At 37.9% G+C, this 18,090-nt stretch overlaps 1 protein-coding gene across 1 annotated transcript in view; it reads left to right on the forward strand.

Annotated features, from left to right (window-relative positions):
• Nucleotides 1–18,090, forward strand: part of LOC128861886 (protein still life, isoforms C/SIF type 2) — a 418,993-nt gene that overhangs the window by 213,151 nt on the left and 187,752 nt on the right. The gene's annotated exons all lie outside the window — the stretch shown is intronic.

Here is an 18,090-nt window from a genome sequence, read left to right on the forward strand (position 1 = left end):
GGACTTTGCTTTATTCGTTGGTCTGAGCTTACGATTGGCTTTACCTTGCTTGAGTAAACTGGGCAAGAGTTCTCCTAGACAAATGATGTTATATTTAATTATTATCTGTGCTGTGTTCTTTACTGAGCGAGAAACCTAATTACGGCGCGACACCGAATTATCTTCATAGCGGATGTTTTCCTATAAACTTCAGTTTTCGGCGATATCTCAAGGATTAATGAATGAATTTTTTCAACAAGAACTTTGCTTCTGAAAACAATATAAAGCAAAGAATTTAGATGAGAATTATTAAAGTACGTATTACTATATATTAGAAAAAGTAAGCGTTGGCAATCGTAAATCAAATATTAATATATATCGGACAGATGTCATATAGATGCCCAACACGACACGGCATCTCGGTTACAGATGTCGAAATTTTTAATTTTAAAATTTTAAATAACTTTTTAGTAAAATGCCGGAAGTATTTCGTTAAACATGGAAGGGGTTTTTTGGTGTAAGGCTGCAATCGATTACATTGGCTTCTTATAGACTCTATATATAAAGGGTGATTTTTTAAGAGCTATAGGAAAGTTTTTCAAAAAAACTCACGTACAATTCAAAAAACTGCATGAAACTTTTATTTAAATCGATAGTACAGTCCATATAATTTAATGTTTGAAGATTATTTCATGCAAATGTTGACCGCGACTGCGCTTCAAATGGTCCATCCGCTTAGTCCAATTTTGGCATTATCTTTCCAATGTTTCGGCCGGTATCTCACATATAAATGCTTCAATGTTGTCTTCCAATGCGTTAATTGAAGCAGGCTTGTCTGAATAGTCATGAGCTTTAACATAGCCCCACAAAAAATAATCTAAAGGCGTTATATCGCACGATCTGGGTGGCCAATTGACAAGTCCCGAACTTGAAATAAAATGTTCACCGAACTCGCCTCTCAACAAGTCCATTGTTACGCGTGCTGTGTGGCATTTGGCACCGTCTTGCTGAAACCACATGTCAGTCAAGTCAAGTTCTTGCATTTTTGGAAAAAAAAGTTGGATATCATTTCACGGTAGCGCTCACCATTCACAGTTACGTTACGATTCGCAGCATCTTTGAAGAAGTACGGTCCAACGATACCTCCAGCCCATAAACCGCAGCAAACTGTGACCTTTTCTGGATACATTGGTAGCTCTTGCAATGCTTCTGGCTGATTTTCACTTTAAAATCGACAATTCTGCTTATTTACGTACCCATTGATCCAAAAATGAGCTTCATCGCTGAACAAAATTTTTCGATAAAAAAGTGGATCTTCGGCCAACTTTTCAAGAGCCCATTCACCAAAAATTCTGCGTTGTGGTAGGTCGTTCGGCTTCGATTCTTGTACCAGCTGTATTTTGAAAGGCTTCACACCTACATCCTTTCGCAAAATTTTCCACGTTGTTGAGTAACAGAGGCCCAATTGCTGCGAACGGCGTCGAATCGATAATTGATGGTCATCATTAACACTGGCCGATACAGCTGCGATATTTTCTTCAGTTCGCACTCTACGTAAGCATGTAGGTGGTTTGATGTCCAATAATGTAAATTTGGTTCTAAATTTAGTCACAATAGCTCGAATACGAGTAGCCGCTTCAGTGGGTCGATTAAACTGACCATAAAATGAAAGAAGCGCGCGATAAACTTTCTTAACAGAACACGCATTTTTATAATAAAATTCAATGATTTGCAAGCGTTGTTCGTTTGTAAGACGATTCATAGTTAAATTATAGACGAAACTGAAGATGTTTGACATTGAAACAAAACACGAAACGTGCGTCAGCTGTTTTAATCAACTGTTTAAAAAGATAATAGCTAAAAAATCAGCCTTTACATATATATAATTGGCGCGTACACCCTTTTTGGGTGTTGGGCCGAGCTTCTCTTCCTATTTGTGGTGTGCGTCTTGATGTTGTTGCACATCTGGAGGGACCTACAGTTTCAAGCCGACTCCGAACGGAAGATATTTTTTATGAGAAGCTTTTTCATGGCAGAAATACACTCGGAGGTTTGCCATTGCCTAACGAGGGGCGACTGCTATTAGAAACAACTTTTTTTCACTATAGTGTTTCACCGAGATTCGAACCTACGTTCCCACTGAATTCCGAATGGTAGTCACGCAGCAACCCATTCGGCTATTGTGCCGCCAGACATAGCCCTACAAAATTAATCCATTGGTATTAAATCCCTTGATCACGGTGGCGAATTGGCAGCTAAATTTTCGTCCTGTTAAAACCACATGTCCGTAATATTCATGTAACCAATAATTGGCCAAAATTATGTTGTTAGCATCTCTCTACAGCATTTTCAGGACACTTTCCGAAATTTGATTTTCTTCAACACTGTGGCTAATGGCTGCATTGCTTTAACTTGACCTAAATTTACGTATATTCGACCCAAATTTTAATAGCGGTAGCAGAAGGACGATTATGTAAAGAGAAAATATCACGAATGTTACGAAATGTAACAAAATTTTTATAAAGTCCCTTTATAGTAATACTCGCAGACTAAAATCTCTATTCAATAACCTCTAGGCAACGTCAGCTGTAAGTTACGTACAATAGCAAAATAGCTACATGAAAAGTAATGCCATGCCTCTTTCTTCGTATAACGGTCGTGTACCAAGCTATGGTGAAAATTGGCTGCCTTCCATCATATACCACCATTCAATTTTTCTTTTAATATTTGCGCCTATAAATGTGTCCACCCATAAAATAGCACAAATATCCGGTTTCAAAAACGGAAAACCTTCCGATAAAATGACAGCGGCGGAATTGCTGCCTGCAATCATTTTAAAGTTTAACGCCACCAAATAATGGTAATTTGTACAAAAAACAAGTGGAATCAGTACTATATTAAACGTAAAAACGTTGACTGTTTCAAATGGGTAAATAAATAGATTTTCGTTTGTTAATGAATTTACATAAATTCCAAATAGACTGCACCACATTTCGCTATGTTTTTGCACTTTATTTGGACCACCAATAACAGGGCATACGTGCATGGTAAATTGCCACAAATTGCCGATAAGCACGTTAAGCCATTCAATCACCCGTTTCCCATGAAATCGATGTAAAAGCGGGCGTGCACCCTCTATTCCAAAAAAAAAATAACACCAACTTTTTCAAATAGAAACAAGCATTTGTATATTTTGCTACACATTTTTTCATTGATAAATATTAATGCCTTCTGCTACAGTATCCAATTTTTAATACACTTCCAAGTCGTCAAAGGAATTATTTGTCACCAATCGCTTCAAAACATCCAAATAAAAATCTCCAGCGACAGCTTGGCCTGGCAGAACAAATTATTCATATACAATTCCGTAGGCACCATGAAAACATAGAAGTAATTTTCACTTTTGACTTCTCCCAACGATTTTTTTTTTATGATTTTCCACGATTAACCTCTGTTCATTATTTTGACGACTACTCTGCGAGAGCAATCATTTGACCGATCGTATGATAGTCACTGTTGCTGGAAATATTTGGCAATGATAGAGATGTTTGTATGCGTGTGCTTTTGTCAACAAATTATACATACATATATGTAGCTCACTGCTTACTACAGTTACCGATGAAGTAAATATTCAAATCCGATTTGATATAATTTTGAGTCACAGTTCTCTAATCAAACTTGATGTAAGTACCCATCCGAACAAAATGAAAATCGAGCAATTATATTTTTCCATTTTATCTTTTTAAAATTGCATAAATAATTATCACGTACTATATTCATATCGAATAATAGACTTCAAGTGTAGCATATTGGCTACTTCGTCTTGTGCGCTGTCTATTGGGTTGGGGAATAAGTTCATAGCGTTTCTATATTTTCATTTATTTTACATGGATTTGTTTGCTGTTTGGCAAATGATTAGTATTCATTCGATAGAACTCTTTTTACTCTATAAAACTTTGTTCAGTTATTTTAATTTGTATTAGTTTTGAGGCTTAGAAATCGAATACCCACGAGGCAAAAATCAACATTTTGGACACCTGCTCTTTGCTTTTCAGCGAGGTCAAAAAGCTACGGAAGCAGCGCGGGATATTTGCGTCTTGTATGGAGAAGGTGTTATAGGCGAGTCTACAGCACGAAAATATTTTGCAAAGTTCAAAAATGGCGACTTTGACATCGATGACAGGACCCGTAGCGGAAGGCCCTCTGAATTCGATGAGGAACGTCTCAAATCACTTTTGAAGGAGAACGGTCGCCAAACCAGTCGTGAGTTGGCGAAAAAAATGAACTGCGATCATAAAACGATTTTCCATCATCTTCATTCAATGGGAGTTACGAAAAAACTCTGAATCTGAGTGCTGTAGGAGCTAAACGGCCGCCATCGAGCAACACGCGGTCATAAACAGCACCTTTTGAACCGAATCGTCACGAGAGATGAGAAATGGTGCCTAAAACATGAATATGGAGCAAAGAAAAGAGTGGGTCAATCAAGCCGGATCTTCATCCACAGAACATGTGTTTGGTGGGACTAGGAGGGCTTGGTGCACTGGGAAATGCTAGAAAAGAATATTACGGTCAACAAGGAGCTCTGCATTGTCCAGCTACACCGCGTGAATGAGGCTATTCGACAGAAAAGACCTGATCGACATGATCAAACTGTACTCGTTCACGACAGCGCCAGGCAACATGTTGCACAAGTCGTCAAAGCCGCACTCCAAGAGCTCGGATGGGAAGTTCTTCAGCATTCGCCGTATTTTCTGAACCTTGCACCGATCGATTACTATCTTTTCTTCTCCTTGTTAAACCATATGAAAGGCGTTACCTTCGATAACAAAGAAGTCCATAAAAACTGGCTCTACAATTTCTTTGACACCAGACCAGGCGATTTTTGGCAAAACGGCATCAACATATTGGTCAAGAGGTGGGAAGAGGTTGTAAACAACAACGGCGAATATATAATTGATTAACTTATTGCTATAATTATTGTTTCGGTAAAATCCTTACGAACTTATTCCCCAACCCAATATTTTGCACGTCATTCGACAAACTGGATACCCCACTTTTCGAATGGCCAAATTGCATTCACGCATTAATTTCTGCTATATCGTTATTTTCGACTTAATAATTTTTCTTAGAACTGATTAACACCCTTAACAATGTATTCGCTTGCATTTCTAATGCTGAAGGCCCGCGTGCGTTTTTAAAATCGAGTTCAAGTTTGCACGTGTGCACAGACTTTTCAAAGGCATTTGACAAAGTGGGTCTCACGGCTTTATTTTCTTAATTGAAGGTTGTAAGATTGCACCTCACTCTTTTAAAATACATAGATTAAATCCTATCTCTCCTCTCAGACATGCGTTTTTAATGTTGACGGTGCATCATCTATTAATTTCATTGCGAATTCTCGTGACCCACAGGGACACCTGCTTTTGATAAGTTATAAGTTATTTTAATAACGCAAATTTTCTTTTGTGTGGAGATCATTTAAAGATGTACTCGATGATTGCAAGTACAGCAAATTCTATATAGAAAATCTTCAATCTGATTGAGATGATGTCGTTGCTTCGAGTAAAATAAAAAAGTTGCATTTAAAAATAAGCAAGTGTTTTTATGTACTTATCTTATTCTAAACATCATTGTCTTCTACCTATTCATTTCAATCCAATACTTACAAAACAGTTTAAAAATTCTTGTCTATTATGTCGCATTGAATTATTTGGCACCATGAGTTCTTAACTCGTTTTATATTTATGAAAAGTTTGTTGTTTTTCCGTATAGAGGGTGTAGGTATGGATGTATTTAGTGTTCATTCGCCAGTCAAGTGTAATAGTACGTGATTATGTTTCTCTACTCACTTAAGTTTGGATGTGAGTTGTGTTGTATGTACGCGAGTAAATATGCAAACACTTTTCGATTTATTTGCATGCAAATGGGCGTAAGTATTTTGAATGTACGAGTATTGGTAATTGTTGCACGCCACATGCGACACAAAACTTCAATTGAGCCTCGGCCAAATGCTGTTTATATTTATGTATTTTGAATTTATTTACTTGCATATTTACCAAATGCTGTTTATATTTATGTATTTTGAATTTATTTACTTGCATATTTACCCATCGCCATACACAAAAAACCATATGCTATGTACGTATACATAAGTACAATGAAAGCCCCATGTAAAATAGTGTTCTGTAAAATGTTAATATACAGTTTGTCAAAGAAGTGTTTTGACATCTACTAATCTAACGAATTCAGACATATTGCATAAGAAAATATGTATAATATTTGTTGGGTATCTTTCAATCTTCGGTTTTATTTGGCTAATATAATATAAATAGTTCATAAATTCAACTAATAAAAAGCACAAACAATACACACTTCAAGCGCGGCTGTCAAGGAAGAGAGGGTTTTCTGCAATTTTTTCTTAAATATCCGGGCTTTGGGCTGATGTATTCAGTACCTTAAGTTAGGTAGTGCTGGCTGATCTGTAAAAAGATCTCACTTAGACCTCTAGAGCCCATTGTGTTACCAGTGCTACGTATTTGCAATCGAATTATTATTTTATGTAATTCCTTTGCACGTCTTCGCAAGTTTTAACAAGCCGTTCAGCCTTTTTGTCAACAATATCCTTTATGGATTTGCCTTCCCATTCCTCTCATTTGTGGAAAAACATCGAGACGTTCAACAAAGAGCAGGACAGCGGCTAAATAGGTGTTCCAAAGTATACCTAGCAATCGCTTCATTGAATGTGTTCACGTATCGTTCTGGACTAATCCCATTTTAGCTGCGTAATGTGGGGTATGATAGTGTCCTGTAAGTACTCCAACCAATATTTTGCAGTCTTTCCTCGATATAATAAAATTTGTAGTTGGTATTCCAAGTCCTTAGCATAATTTTGACAGCTCTGTACGAAGTTGAGTGTTCCCATATCGACTTTGTTTTCAGAGCTAGTTCTTCATTTAGTTCGTTTTCAGAAAGGAGAGTGATAGGTACATTTCTGATCTGCTCAAACCCGGCAAGCGAATATCTGCCTTAGCGAGCTCATCGGCGCTCTCATTTCCTTCCATTCGTTGGTATCCTACCCAGTAAATAGTGACCCATAAAGGTCCATTCCCGCAGAGTTCATCCATTTTGAATCTGCATTGTTGGATACATTTTGAGTTAGTGCACAGAGTCATAATTGCTTAAATAGCTTAATAGCTATTTGGCTATCAATGAAAATGTTTATCCGAGTATTAAGAGGGGTTAATTCCAGAGCCAATTTAGATGCTTTTGTTGCGACATAAACTTCAGCTTGAAGTATACTGCAGGGAGTCTGAAAGACTTTTGGAGATCAAAATGCGGACAAAAACAACCGCTCCTACTATTCCGACATTCCAATATCTTACTACAATGAAAAGAAGCCACATTCTGACTAAATGAGCTTTATGTATATGAGCTTTTTTGTGCTAGTAGAATTTAAACTGAAGTTTGTTGTCAAAAATGTAATCAAATTTTGTTGCATTATTTGTCAATTCATTACAAGTACAAAATATAATATTCAAATATTGTCGTTCATGCATCTTATCTTCTATAAACCTCAAAATTCCTTGTCGATATAATATTTCGTCTTTTCAGTGCGTTTAATGGCTGCATCCACACTCTATTGGGCCCATCGCTATAGTACAGCACGATTTTAGTCTTATCGCAGAATATCACATCATCCCAGTAACCATCTGGCCTAGCTAGATACGCTCCAGCAAAAGATAACCAATTTTGAATATGCTGTGCAGGGAGCAATCGCTTCTTTCGAGCAACTCATGAAGTATAATTGTGCTTTTGCATAATTGGCGAACAGTTTCCTAAGACACTTCGACCCCACTCTCATCTCTAAACACACTATAAAGATTTCTTGTCGAAATTGAAATGTTGCGATTTCCGTGGTTTTCCTCTTGCAGATTTTTGATCGGGCTAAATAAAGCATTTCTGATAACTGTCGCATATCTTTTCTTGTTTTAAAGGGTTTTCCATTAACAGGTGTTATTTTGAATAGCGCGCTATTTCGGTAGATGCCACTTTTGAAACTGCCATTTGTTTAATATTTGACAAGTAGAAACTACGTCATTACTATCATACTTGTCAGACCGCAATACAGAAATCGGTGAAAAAATTCGAGCTGTTGGGACAAGTTAGTGATGTGAAGAATAAAACCCGTGCACGTCGCCGAAGAACAGCCGAAAATATTGCTGTTGTAGCCAAAAGTGTTGAAGAAAACCCCATTCCTCGTCGTTCTTTGGAATTAGGCACTCCACAAACGTCGTTACATCGTATTTTGCATAAAAATTTGGATCTTAAGGCTTATAAAGTCCAGTTAACACAAGAACTCAAGCCGGCCGATCATTGCAAGCAATGCATAAAAATGATCCGGAGCTCCATCGAAAATCTTCTTGAGTGATGAGGCCCATTTCCACCTCTGTGGCTTCGTCAACAAGCAAAATCTGGGGCTCAGAAAATCTAAGAGTTATTGTTGAAAAGCCTCTTTATCCTCAACGTGTGATTGTTTGGTGCGGTTTATGGTCCGGCGGGGTCATTGGACCTTACTTTTTCGAAAATGAAGCTAAAGCAACAGTTACGGTGATTGTATTGCGCTATCGAGAGATGATTAACGATTTTTTATGGCCGAAATTGGATGGTATTGATCCAGCGTTGTCCAGCGTTTATTTTCAACAAGACGGCGCTACGTGCCACACAAGCAACGAATCTTTGATCTTTTACACCTCGTATTGGAAAACCCTTTATAATTAAAATAAACCGAGTGAGTCACTTCAAACTTCGTCCGACACTCGGTAATTGATTGATGTCTAAGGCGTTTGTAACAGCTCAGTGAGACAACGGTATATCAAATCATCTTAGCAAACGATGCCGAAAATAAATACGTAAAAAGACTTCCTTGACAGCTGGCTGAGAGTATTGGTTTTGTTTTTGCTTCTCTTGATAGATTCAAAGAGTAACTAAGTAGGTTAATGAAATAATTCTGGAAGGCACGCCAAATTCAATGAGAAGTGTTTGTTTTAGTTAAGGAAGTGCAAATAATTTTAATGTTTTGGTGTGTCAGAACATTTTCTTGACAAACTGTACCTCACTTTTAAATGCGATTTGTGCATTTTTGAGTACATGCCACCAAAATTACTTTGAAGCTTAGCATTGGTTTTGTGCCACTGCATTTGCTATTGAATTTGTTTACATAGCACCAAAGCACACTATTTGGGCATGTGTGCAACCAAGAGCTATGGGGTATTTTGATGTCGTGCTTGGATTTCACAATGACAGCAATAATAACAAGATATAAAATATAAACGCCGTTTAAATGGTCCGATAGTAAAATGGGGTTTAATTTAACATTCCCTTTAGTAGATATGCGAATATAACAGCAGATTCTATTCATGCAACATCTGCGCAATAAATATTAGCCGTGGTTTTCTTACACGCATATGTCTGTATCTGCGAATACAATACGCCCGTCGACAAGTGTCTATGATCCATAACAACATTGGCATTACTATTCCACAAAAATCAAGTTAGTATTTATTGAAGTAAATTATGAACTGAAAAATGCAGCGGTAAGGGAAGTTTTGAATTAATTGAACATGAAATAATAAAGCGTTTTTCAGTAAGAGCGCTTCAATTTTTTTTTTTTGAATAAAACACAAACGCACAGTACGGCCGATTCCCAAAAGTCGAAAAAAAAGTTTTCAAAATGTTAAGATCAAATTCGTAATCAGCGACCCTGAAAACATAAATTAACATGCATCTTGATTATGTTCTAGAATATACGCTATTTCACGTGAGGGGGTGGCCAATAGGGGTGGAAGGGGGTGGATTTTCAAAATTTTAAGATCAAATTCGTAATCAGCGACCCCGACAACCCCCGAGTAAGAAATTTTGAATCAATTACTTAATTTTTTGAGTTTTGGCCAGCTTTTCGGGAATCGGCCGCACTGTGAAACGGTTTGATTTTTTTAACTAATTTTTTTTTTATTATCGAGTTTGAACATATACATTTAAGTATGAAATTCGATTTCTTTTGCATGACCACCGCGTGCACGTTTTACAAAGTTCAATCGTTGTACCCAATTTTCGACCACTCTTTTGCATAAATCGGCCGAAATTCCAGCAATTCGCGTTCCATATTGGCTCTGAGCTCACAAATCGTCGCCGGCTTCTTACTGTAGGCCAATGACTTCACATAACCCCAAAGAAAATAGTCTAGAGGCGTCAAATCACACGAGCGCGGCGGCCATTCGACCGGTCCATATCTGGAAATAATGCGCTCATCGAACTTACTCTTCAACAAATCAATTGTAGCGTGTGCTGTGTGGCTTGTGGCCCCGTCCTGTTGAAACCACATGTCGTCTAAGTCCATACCATTCAATTACGGCTAAAAATAATCGTTTATCATGTCGCGGTATCGATTTCCATTCACAGTAACGTGGCGATCGTTCTCGTCAACGAAAAAATATGGGCCAATTACGCCGCCGGCATGTAAACCGCACCAAAAAGTGATTTTTACGGGATGCAACGGTGCCTCATGAATCACGTGTGGATTGCTTTCTGCCCAGTAACGCATATTTTGCTTGTTGACAAAGCCATTGAGCCAAAAGCGAGCTTCATCACTGAAGATGATTTTTCGACTTTAAACTTTCTTAACAGAACACGCATTTTTATAATAAAATTCAATGATTTGCAAGCGTTGCTCAAGTGTGTAGCGTTCCATGATGAAATGTATACTAATGAAGTTTACAAATGACAAGCGAAAAATAAAAAATATTGCGTCGTTCGCCCTCCCTATCGGAAAAAGTTGAAGCGCACCTATTGAAAAACGCTATACATATGTATATTTGAATTGTTTGCAGAATTTTGAAAGTATGTTCCAACCATGGGTGTCCTTAACTATGTCATTAAGCGCATACATATATGTATTTGCATTCATATGTAGCTTCATACAAATGTTAAGCGTAAAAAAATACAGCTATTTTTTTCTCTGCAAGGTGTACAGAAGCCACAATCAGCTAATTATATATGTATATATATATATAATTGGTGCGTACACTCGTTTGGGTGTTTGGCCGAGCTCCTCCTCCTATTTGTGGTGTGCGTCTTGATGTTGTTCCACAAAATGGAGGGGCCTACAGTTTCAAGCCGACTCCGAACGGCAGATATTTTTATGAGGAGCTTTCTCATGGCAGAAATACACTCGGGGGTTTGCCATTGCCTGCCGAGGGACGACCGCTATTAGAAAAATGTTTTTCTTAATTTTGGTGTTTCACCGAGATTCGAACCAACGTTCTCTCTGTGAATTCCGAATGGTAATCACGCACTAACCCATTCGGTTACGGCGGCCGCCGTGGTTCAACGAATTTAAGCGTGAGCGAACATCCGGTTTTGATGAAAAGCGACCAGGATGCTCGACAGACGTGGTTACCGAGAAAATGATTCAACAACTCCACGACATGATTCTCGCTGATCGACGAACGAAAATGCGCAAAGTAACAGAGGCCTTAAGTGTGTCGACCGGAACGGCAATTAATATTTTACAAAATAAGTTGGCGATGAAAAAATTGGACGATGGGTGCCGCAATTGCTCACAAGTCACAACAAGTGGATGCGGCTGTTAACTTTGAAGTAGTGTTTGGAGCAATTTAAGCGAGATACGAAGGAATTTTTGCATCGAGTTGTCACCGTTGATGAAACCTGGATGCTTCATTACACGCCAAAACACACAATCAAAACAATTTCTCCCGTCAGCCAGAAAGGTCATAGCGACGATTTTTTGGGATGCGAACGGCATCATCCCAGTGGATTTTTTAGAAAAGAGAAGAACGATCACTGGACAATACTACAGTGAGTTATTGTACCGCTTTCACAAAAAATTTAAGGAGACACGGCTAAGGTGGACTTAAAAAAGAAAGTTTACATATATTAGACAAAGGTTCATAAGTAACAAAATTTAAAATTTATCGTTATATAAAATTTATTCATATTGCATAATTTGTTGCTTATTACGCCCATTCAAATTATGTTCTACAATCAAATTCTATTTATATTTGTAGATTCCTGTCCTCAAATTGAATTTTTCGGGCCAAAAGTATCTGCAATTGGTATAAAACTTGTCGCGAAGTTCCTGAAGAAAAATGTTTTTCAATTTTATTATTTCCTTTACGCATCTACATACATATACATATATGTGCATGAAGTGCTTCTGTTCGAACTCAACTAACCGAGCAAAGTGTTGACCGATCATTCTCCAATTGTACAAATATTATGTTATACATCAGCAATTACTTTACACATCGTAGCTGCTGCTGGTGCAGAATGCCAGTTTCACCTGGCTACCTGAAAAATTCTCATATAAGCTACTCATAAATGCGTACGTATGTACGTCTATATAAGTTTATACTGTGCATATGCAGCTGGTGTACACGAAAATTTCGTGTGCTCATAAAGCAATTATTCCGCCCCTCTGGTGGCCATATATACATACTCGTATAAGAGAAGGTCACAGGGCGAGAAATTATTCGTTAGCCTGCAAGCATTGAAGTGAAAACATGCACGAATTTACACGTGCTTACACTTGCCACCTTAACCCTTTCAATACTGCCCGCTTGGCACTCGACATTCTCAACAAAAAATATAAAATAAAAATATAAAATGGGCTTGTATGTGTCTGAAATATTTATAAAAATACATTGGCAGTAAAATAATTTTCTGGTACTTCGGGACCAACAAAAATTTTACACTACAAATAAAACCTGCGAATCGACACAGGTGCCAGCGTAGCGCTAATTAGACGAATGCATGCAATGTTGAGGTCACTGACTGTCTACAAAGAGATATTAAAATTATTATTCGCGCAAATCTGAGCATTTATCCGTGCAAAAGGTTATACTGCGAACATAATTAAATATTCCACCTGTCGCGAGAATTAAAATTAATGCCAGGTTTAAAATCATTTTGGATGGCGACACGGGTAAAATATAACAAATATACAAGTATTTGATCCTTCGACGATGTAGCGAAAATTTAATTCCAGTGTACCTTTAAATTCGAGCTACCGTACCGTATAATTAACGCTACTCATTACCAATATTAATGGTCACTCTAAATACAATAAAAATAAGTTTAAATATGCAGACTGAAAGAAAAATAAATATATTGAAGTATATTGCGGCGAAAAACTATTGCAAAATCACTAAGATTTATTATGGATATTATGGATTTGGCGCGTACGACGTACAAGTGCATGCGTACCCTCCTGCGCATAAAAGGGTACTCTCATCAGCAACTGTTTGTGTTAATGCCAGTATTATTAGATAGATCAACAATAAGTTCCAAAATAGCAATAGATATCACTGCAGTCTAATAAGGCGGATAATAATGGCCTTTCAATTGAGCAAGCAGCACTTCATCAGTGTTAAGCGACCAGAAGCCATCAACTAAGAGCAAACATAAGGATATCAAATTAGGTGGAATTCATTAGAACATAGGTATGCATGATATGCACAATGTATGTATGTACATACATATATACACAAGTATGTTTTGGAACGTCAAAACAGCCTCGCCAAGGGGGTATAATTAATCTTAATAGCATACGGGTGCATGCAATTCAGATTAGGTTCCACATTGTTAATTCATACTTCGAAGCGAATATAGATATGGATGTATATATGTATCTCTACGATTGGAATATGCATGTAAATATGACCGAACTAGTGTATACATAAATCCATACATAAATATATACAAATTTTATAATTCGCTTAAGAATTTTGTATTAATTAGTTATCGCCTCTGCGCTATGATATTAGAATTTGATTCATCACACACAAATACACACACCAACGCACACTTGATTTATACAGGGCCCGCCATCTATCGTTACGGATTTGAACTAGGTATTATTTGAAGAATGGTAACACTTAGCTGTCATCTGATTTGACAGAAAATTAGTTTTATTCTTCCGCTGAACGAAAATGGTTGTGTATACGCTCAAAGAACGCTGGGAAATATTGGGACATTACTTTGAAAATCATGGTAATGTTGCAAAATGTGTACGAAAATTACGTACGGCAATGGGAAGAAGAAAAGCACCGAATGCGAAAGCGTATGTGCGTTACTTTGCGAAAAAATTAAGAGAAACTGGGTTGCTTATTGACAAACCAACGCGTGACCGACCAAAAACCGTGCGTACACCCGAAAATATTGCTGCTGTGAGAGTGTTCGTGAATCACCAGGAAAGTTCACCGTCGTTCTCAAAAATTGAATGAAGTTCTCATATGAATGAAGTTGTGTTCCATCATTAACCGGAAGGATTGTACTTCAAAATAAAAAAAAAAAGTTTGGAAAAATATTGAGTCGTTTCTTTTTTATAGCATTTTTAATTCCGTAAAGTTATATGGCGGACCCTATATAAGTGGCTGATGAATTTTGCTACATTAAGAAACTCAAATAACTTTTTTTTTAGTGTATGGAATTCGTTTATTTTTTTTTTCAAGTTGAAGGTCATTAAATTTTATTAAATGTAGCTTAACTAGTTTTAAAAATAATTGAATTTAAATGCCCCCCATGCTCGTTGACACAAGTGCGGCATCTTAGTAAAAAGTTGTTCATTGCTGCTTTGAGAGTTGCGACAGGAATAGCCGCAATTGTTGCCCGAATGGATTGTTTTAGTTCATCCAAATTTGTTGGCTTTGTTTTATAAACTTCTTGTTTACATAAACCCCACAAGAAAAAGTCAGGTGCAGTAAGGTCAGGCGACCTGGGGGGCCAACGAAATTCGGAGTTTCTTGAAATCACTTTATTGGGAAATTTTCGTCGCAACTCTGTCATAACAGTCTGGGCTATGTGAGACGTTGCCCCATCTTGTTGAAACCACACAGAGTTGAAAGGAATTCTCTTTCGGCGTAGTTCTGGATAGAAAAATTCTTTCAGCATTTTCAAATAACGGTCTCCAGTAATCGTAACGGTGTGACCATTTTCTTCAAAAAAATAAGGCCCGACAATACAGCGTGAAGAAACCGCGCACCACACTGTCACGCGAAGAGGATGCAATTCCGTCTCGTGGAGTATCTGTGGGTTAGAAGTATTGCATATTCGACAATTTTGTTTGTTCACATTGCCGTTTAAATCGAAATGGGCCTCATCAGACATGAAATGGCAGTTTAACATGTTTTGGTCTTCTTCCACCATTTGCAGGATCTTCTGGCAAAATTCCAAGCGATTCGGCGAGTCTGCTGCATTCAGTTTGTTAACCATTTGAATTTTGTAGGGAAATAAGTCTAAATCTTTGTGCATTATTGTTTGCAAAGACCGTCGGCTGACACCAAGTTGAGCAGATAAGCTTCTCTTGTTGAAACCCTTGGATTGCTTTGTATAGCTGCAGCTACAGCAGCGATCGTTTCCTCCGTCCGAACTGGTGGGTTTCGATGACAAGGCCTTCTTGCGACTGTTCCTTGCTCAGCAAAATTATTCACCAGTCTCATTATGGTCCATCTGCTCGGGGGATCGCCGCCAAACATCCGCCTGTACTCTCTCTGTACCAAAACTACGAACTCCAGTGCGTGATAGCGGCGGACTATCCAAATTCTTGTTTGCGTGTCCCAGTTATCCATTTTAATAAATTTTAAAGATCAATCTGCAAATTAAAACAAAAATGGAACAGATAACTTAAAAAGAAAAAAAGTTATTCAATTTTTTTTTTGGTAGCGGCTTTCATCAGCCACCCTGTATGTTTTAGAGGTGCCCTATTTTGTGTGGACAATTATAAAAATTTAGTTTTTTGTTGATCGTCGGCAGCATATTTTTTTCCTTTTTACCTAACTTAAACTCAAAAAATTTAAGTCGATCGGATAAGGTTTGATGTCGAAATCCATGTATTTTCGAACTAAATATGTTCTATACATTCAAAACCGTAATGGTTTTATCCATAAATATTGTTATGCGCAATAACAAGAACGAAAACGACACCGACTATAAAAAATTTACTCGCCGATACGCGTAATCCCTTGTAATATTAGTATTAGTATTACTCAAGGAATTATTACCATTAGAATTTTAGCAAAATATAAAGAAGTCACTTCATGTAATACTTGACCCCAAGTTCCATTGGAAGCTGCACATCGAAAATTGATTTAAGCAAGTCAGTATAGTTTGTTATTTCTGTAAATCTATGCTCGACAAAAAATTTAATCTCAAGCCACGTGTCGTAGTCTGGATGTACAACTTAGTGGTTCTGCCAATTTTAACATATGGTTGCCTAGTTTGGTGGTGATGGGTTATAACACCACTAAATTAGAGAGAGTGCAAAGGACTATATGTATTGGCATCACTGGGGCATGTATTGGGATGGGGAATAAGTTCGTAGCGTTTATTTAAACAAAAAACAAAAAGTATGTCAATAAGTTAATCAATTATATATTCGCCGATGCTCTTTACAACCTCTTCCCACCTCTCGACCAATATGTTGATCCCGTTTCGCCAAAAATCGCCTGGTCTGGCGTCAAAGAAGTAGTAGAGGTTTTTTAAAGACCTCTTTATTATCGAAGGTAACAGCCTCCAATTGGTTGGGAGCGGAAAAAATAGTAATCGGTCGTTGCAAGGTCCAGAAAATACGGCGGATGCTGAAGAACTTCCCATCCGAGCTCTTGGAGTGCGGCTTTGACGACTTGTGCAACATGTGGTCTGGCGTTCTCGTGAAGGAGTATAGTTTGACAATGTCGATCAGGTCTTTTTAGTCGAATAGTCTCATACATGCTATGTAACATTCTGACCGTAACATTCTTTTCTAGCATTTCCCAGTGCACCAAGCCCTCCCAGTCCCACCAAACACTGTTTCTTGGGATGAAGATCCGGCTTGACCCACTCCTTTCTTTGCTCCATATTGATGTATAGGACCAATTCTCATCTCTCGTGAGGATTCGGTACAAAAGGTGTTGTTTATAACAGCGTGTCGCTCGATGGCGGGTGAGATGTTGAGAAGCAATTTGAAAGCGACTTTCTTTGTTTTCTTCGTTGAGCTCGTAAGGATCTCAGGCTCCCAATTTTTCAGTAAATCCCATTGAATGAACGTGATTCAGAAGCGTTTTATGATCGCAGCTCATTTTTTTCGCCAATTCACGACTGGTTTGGCGACCGCTCTCCTTCAAAAGTAATTTGAGATGTTCTTCACCGAATTCAGAGGACCTTCCGCTGCGAGACGTGTCGTTTTTAAACTTTGCAAACCATTTCCGTGCTGTAGACTCGCCTATAACACCTTCTCCATACGCGTCGCAAATATCCTTGACTGCTTCGGCAGATTTTTTACCTCGATGAGAGGTAAGGTGTCGAAGTTTTGATTTTTGCCTGCGTGCGTATTCCATTTCTAAGTTCAAAACTAATAAAAAAATTAAACAACTCAAAAAATACAATTAACATAGTTTTGTATAGCAGAAAGAGTTCCATAGAATGAATACTAACCGTTTCCCAATCAGCAAACAAATCGTTGTAAAATAAATGAAAATATAGAAACGCTTTGAACTTATACCCCAATCCAATAGAACATGTCCCACTGCCGACGTTAACGTCTTTCTGCACTAACTTTCCGTTGATCTTCAAGTTCAATCCATTGTTGCTCAGAGCGCTATGAGGTCGAATGAGGTTGACATCTGGAAACAATCTCCGTAGCATTTTGAGGTATATTTATCCTATCTTCTCTGTACTTCGAACATATTTCTTCATCCGTTGGAGGAGGGTTGGGCTAGTGCTACCTTTGCAAGCCAGCTAGATTGGGAGGAGGAGAGTATGCATGGTCAAAGGTACCTCTGTTTTCACCGTCGAATGGAATCTGGAGTTGGAGCGGCTCTAAATCCGCCAATATTTCAAACTCTTCTAAACTGACGGGAACTATGTAATAGTGATTTTCAAGTAGAGGACTTCGCGGTCCTGCACTCATGTAAAATGCTTAGTGATCGCTGGTGGGAGGAAGATCGTAATAAAAAAAAATACTCTAGAAAGAACAGCTAAAATACTGTGACAACAAGCACGAATACCAATTGGCGAGAGCCGTAAATGTGTACGCAAATTACTGAAATTATGCTG

This window comes from Anastrepha ludens, chromosome 4 (assembly GCF_028408465.1).
Source record: "Anastrepha ludens isolate Willacy chromosome 4, idAnaLude1.1, whole genome shotgun sequence".
Taxonomy (NCBI): Eukaryota; Metazoa; Arthropoda; class Insecta; order Diptera; family Tephritidae; genus Anastrepha; species Anastrepha ludens.